The sequence below is a fragment of the Vigna angularis genome, chromosome 9 (genome assembly GCF_016808095.1).
Source record: "Vigna angularis cultivar LongXiaoDou No.4 chromosome 9, ASM1680809v1, whole genome shotgun sequence".
In the NCBI taxonomy this organism is placed as follows: Eukaryota; Viridiplantae; Streptophyta; class Magnoliopsida; order Fabales; family Fabaceae; genus Vigna; species Vigna angularis.
This window is the reverse complement of record NC_068978.1, coordinates 30734072-30740059: the sequence shown is the minus strand read 5'-3', so window position 1 is coordinate 30740059 and position 5988 is coordinate 30734072.

The following is a 5988-nucleotide window of genomic DNA, read 5'->3' as shown; positions in this document are numbered from 1 at the left end:
GATGCAAAGAGTCCATTTTATTCGGTTTTTCAGTTTTAATTTCCAGTTCTTATTTGCTTTCATTTTTGAATTTGGATTTCTTTTTGACTTGCCTTGTGGATAGTTCTTGTGCAATTGGTCTGGTGATTTGAGTGAATCATTTGTTATGCTTGAATTGAATACAAAACTGTTGTGCTTGCTCTTTATCCATGAGAATTGTTTGAAAATCTGATTGAGATTATGTGGTTGAGCTTGTTGAACAGAGATTGTGGTTGCTTGTATATGTTTAGATAGATGCTTGTTTTTAATTGTGATCAATATTCTTGGCATGATGTTATCACATTTTGGAACATTGAGTAAACCTGTGAATGTTGTGCCACAGAGTTTATTGTTGAATGTTATTACTTTGGAATCACAGTTGATTTTTGCCTAAGTTTCTTTATTTGAACTGTTACATGCATTTTACAAATGATCAAGGCCATCTTGTTCTTCCACCTCTTCTACATTTTGATTTCCTAAAAGCCAATGTATAACCTTTGAACCTTAAAGAAAACTTCTCATTCCCGAAACCTTAAGCCTATTGAAAAATCCTTAACCTCCTTACCTTGAGTTGAGATGAACATATATGTTAGGATGAGGAGAATGATTTAAGTTTGGGGGAGTTCTTGTAAAAAAGGGAGCATTGAGAAAAACAATAAGTTGAGTTAAAAAGAAAGAAAAAGAAGAAAGAAGAAGAAAAACAAAAACATGAATTCAATGAAAAAGAGTTGGGAAATAAGTTGAGAGTGGTTTATTCAATTTTGGAAAAAAGAGATACTATGCTATATCATGAATTAAATTGTTTGGTCTCTTATCTCAAGGTGCTTTGTTGTCCAGAAAAACCAATTTCTTCTTAGCCCAGCCACAATACAAGCTTCAAAAAGTCCTTGTGATGTAACTTGTTTGTTAATGTGTTTGAAATTGTTGAAACGAAAGGCAAAGTTGATTTGTGTAACACTGTAATAGTTGAGAGATAGACACACATCCTTATACACCTTTGTGCTTGAGTGAAACACTTTCCTTGGTGAGGATTGGTTCCATGCACTCATTGAAAACAACTTGCCATGTTTGTTGATCTATCATTTGCATCTATCTTGTGACTTTTAATTTGTGAGCACCATGATTGAAGTTTAGCTTGCTAAGACTATATTGTCTCTTGAATGTGATTTATAAGTTGAGCAAGCATGATTGATTTTGTTTATATTGATTGAAAGTGTGCTTAAAGTGCTAGACCATTGTGATTGAATTGTTTGCTAGGTGAAGTACTTTTGCTTGAGGACAAGAAAAGTTGTAAGTTTGGGAGTATTTGATAATGCTAAATTTTACCATATTTTAAGCATCATTTTAGTAGCAAAATCAACTCCTTTCTAACTTATAACTTGCTTAATCCTCTTGTTTTGTCTTGTTTTCTAAATAATTGTGTTTTTGGCTACTTTGATGAACTTTCATCAATACTCCCTTGTTTTGTAGCTAAAAATGAGCTTGGAAGACTCTCCAACAAATTATAGAGAAGAACCAACCAAGGCATGCAGAAACGCTCGTCGCACATGCAGGACGCTCGCACAGGCAGGACGTTCGTCCAAGATTCAGTACGCTCGTCGCCAGAAAAGGACGCTCGTCCAGAGTGGAAGGACAAGCGGACGCTCGTCCAGAAGAGAGAAGTAGACGCTCGTCCAGAGTGTGAACGAACGAGAGGACGCTCGTCCAGGAAGACGACGCTCGTCCAGGAAAGAGGACGCTCGTCCAGGAGAGGACGCTCGTCCCAGAAGGCAGAAATGGACGCTTGTCCTCGCCAGGCAGAAGAGGACGCTCGTCAGGACGCTCGTCCAAGCCAGGCAGAAGAGGACGCTCGTCCAGCCAGGCAGGACGCTCGTCCAGCGAAGAGCAGAGGTGACGCTCGTCCAGAGTTAGAGGACGCTCGTCCAGAGTTAGAGGACGCTCGTCCAGCGAGCAAGAGGACGCTCGGCCATAAAAGGAGGACGCTCGGCCTGGCAGACATTTCCAGATGGTCCGCGCCGGGCGCGACGGGGCGCCGGGCGCCGGGCGCGACTTTTTGCGAGAGGCTCGCGCCCGGGCGCGAAATTGAGAGGGGCGCCGAGCGCGACTTTTCGCCAGTTTTCAATTTTTCCCGAGAGCCTCGCGCCCGGGCGCGACTGATAAAGGGCGCCGGGCGCGACTTTTTACTGATGTGGCAGACAACTTATTTAACCCAGAAACGCGAAGGGTTTAGTGTCTTTGGTTATTTGGAGGCGCGATTTCACTCAGAGGAGAGCTTGGAGGGCTGCTAGGGTTCGTGGGAACACTCCCTTCTTCCTCTTGGGTTCTTCATCTTCTTCCATGGCCATTTTGTAAGCTTAAAGGCTCTCCATGGAAATGGAGAGCCAAACCCATCTTGTTGGGGTTAGTTGTAGCCATTGAATTCTTGTGTAATTGTTGAATGATTTGAATATATATATGCCTTTTCTATCAATTGCTAGTATTCTTGTTTCCGATCTTAAAGCTTGCATGTAATGAGAACGTTCATGACTTGATTTTGGGGTTTTATGGATTATGGGAACGTAAGATGAAACCCGGAACTGAAATAGGAGTCCTTGTGGGTCATTGATTCTAGGAATGGAAGATGATTCACATGTTGTCTTAGATCCCAGCTCTTTAATGCGGGTTTTGCTTGTTAGATTGCCAAGGAATTGGGGTTTGATAAGGAAAACCTAGGCTCTTTCACCTAAGGAATTAGGGCTAGAGTGCTTTAGTGGATTGACTTTAGTAAATTGATAGAGAGGAGACAAAATTGGTCATACACAAGAGTGCATTGGTGAAAACTAACCTTAACAATGTAATTTCATACAATTTCTAGTCTTTTCCATTTTCAAGTGCCTTCAATACCAAAGTCCAACCTTGTAATTACTTGTCAATTTATGTTTCTGCACTTGTTCTGTAAATTGATGTTATGTTCTTGAGTCTATATGAGTTGTTAATCGCACAATTCTCTAGTATTACGAGTCTCTTGGGAAAACGATACCCGGTCTTACCGTTTATTACTTGAAACGATTCGGTGCACTTGCCGAAATCGAGCCCAACAAGTTTTTGGACTAACAAGTTTTTGGCGCCGTTGCCGGGATTTGGGGATTGAACCCGAGTCCTAGCAACGGCTAACAAGTTTTGGGTCATCAATAATATGTTTGTTGTGAATCAATCTTCTTTTATTAAAAATTTAGATATTTTTAATGTTAGTGAGTTAATGGAGTTTGATTCTTTAGTAGATATACCTTCTTTAGAGGATGTTACTTCCATTGTAAATAGTTTGCAAGACTTACAACAACTTGATGCATATCATAGTAATTTTGAGACAACTCTTAATGTTTTGACATATAAGGAAACTTGTCTTGCAAAGAAATTCAAATTAGTTTTTAAAAGGATTGATATGGTTCAGAAGGAGGAAAATTCTAATACTGAAACAAACTATAAACATATCAAAATACTAGGAAACTCTGCAACAATATACCACCAAAGAAAGTTAATATTACGATAAAGAATTTGATACAAATTATTTTAAAAATTCTAATTTAGTTCTTATCTAAACATATTCAGATAAAATAAAATAAAAAAGTAAGATTTTAGGCTTCGTTTCATAATCTAAGTTTATTCTTTATTTTATATTTTTATTTTTTATTGAACTAAAACCTATTCTTAAGCACTCATGAATTTTAGTAAATTCTAGATCTAGGGTGAAAGTTTCATAAATTTAATATTACTGATAAGTTTATTTCATTTGTTGTTGTGATTATTAATGTTAAATTATAGGTCACTAGTGTTTATAGTGCTATTAATAAATGATATATGAAGTTCAAAATTTTTCGTATTTTTGTGAAGGAAATCTTTACTTAAGTTAGTCATCTTAGCTGTCCTTAAAAACAAAATAAGTTAGTCATTTTAGCTTTTATTAAAAAAAACCGTATAAGTGATTTCCATATTTTTATTTGAAATATTTTTTATAATAAGTCTTAATTTTTTTTCATGAAATGTATTTTCTATTATGGATTTGGGGTGATTCCCATGTTTTGTTCTATTTTTTCAATAAAAAATTAGAGTAAACTTCTACCTAACACGAGTTAATACATTTTTCTTCTTCCAAACATTTTTTAAGTTCCCATCTTCAAATATATAAAATTTAAAACAGCACATAAATAATTAAAACAGTTTGTATTTTATAACGGAGAGGACACGTTTTACACATCATTCATCAATGTATATATAATATGATGGAATGAATATATTGTATTATCCTTATTTTTTCGAACCTTAGAAAAACTCACCGCTTAAATAACATAACCGTTGACCACCATTTGTTTAATCATGGTACATCTCCAAACAATTTCTATAAATAAAGACTTCAGCACAATTTTCAATTATGTAACTTGTTTCTATTGTCATAATTATTTGGTTAAATACAAAAAAAACTTAATCATATTAGAATCATACTACATTAGCACAAAATAAGCTTAAAGATGATATGAAATACGATGATCCCATATAAGCAAAAGCACGTAAAGTATATGTATCCGTCTGAATGTAACTTTTGTTTGCATATAGATTTAGTTTTCAGAAATTTTATTAATTCTTTAGTTATAGATATACATATAAAGATGCCATGTACATGAAATTTTTAGCATCTACCTACCTCTTCTTATCTACTCCATTAGGGTTTATAATTACAGAACCTAGTTTAATACCTCACATACAATATTAAATATCAACAAAAAAACAAAAAAACGAAGGTGGATTGCATAATCAATTAGTCAAACCTAAGACATGTTCAAATAACTATTTTTTTTATTATTGTCACATGATATTAATATTTTAATTTAAACTAGATGTTTAATTTAAAATTGTAATGATTTTTTAATTCTTATATATATATATATATATATATATATATATATATATATATATATATATATATATATATATATATATATATATATATACAGACCATTTCCTAGATAGCTGTATTAATTATTCATAATTCTTCCTGAGTCTCTAAAGAGAACAAATACTGTAACACCTATAATTAGTCTCTAAAAATTATGGGTTTTAACATTTTGTTAAAAACTAATATTATACATTTTATTAAATATAAAGACTATACCCAACATTTAAAGAACTAAACTGAAATCATATATCTCGTCTGTAAAGTAAGAAGTAATCTTCGACCTGGATTCTTAGTACTAAAATGCATTATTTTCTTATTTTAATTGGTGTATATGTTTATTCATTTGTGTGTGATCTATGACTTTTTAACTACTGAACTATTCAAGCTTTGATCATGTCTTCAAATTCTTATGTTACAAAAAATCCATTTCTGAGAGATGTTCTACAGTTTTTTTTTTCTATGACATTTAATTATGTCTTTCACCAGTTTTCAAATTCTAAAACTCAATTACATGGTTAATGAATCGATGATAAATAAAATAAAATGAAAATAATTCTTTAAGGACTCAACTGTACCTATTATATATATTCTTTAATGCCGATCATAAATAAAATAAAATTAAAAATAGGAACATAAAATATGTAACTAAATAATATTCAAATAATGAAAACCTAATACTTGTTTTAAAATGATCACATGTGACTAAAAAAAAGACTTTTAATCTTGATTGTTGAAGTATAGTCGAAATTAACAATTTTAAGTCACCTTATATAATTATAAACTAAGACATGATTTGATATTGTTACAATAAACTATTATACGTGAATTTTTTAAAAGTCATACCTTATATAATTATATATACGTTTTTGTGGCCCTAATTAATTAGCCATGAACTTCACATCGTGGAAGCAATAAACAACATTATAATGACGAACTTTGAGACTATTTTAAAAAATTTTCTACTTGCATGGTGGCCAAAAAAAAAATTCTATAAATGGCTTCGACATTAGAGATGATTCCTCAGGTTGTTGACTCTCAAT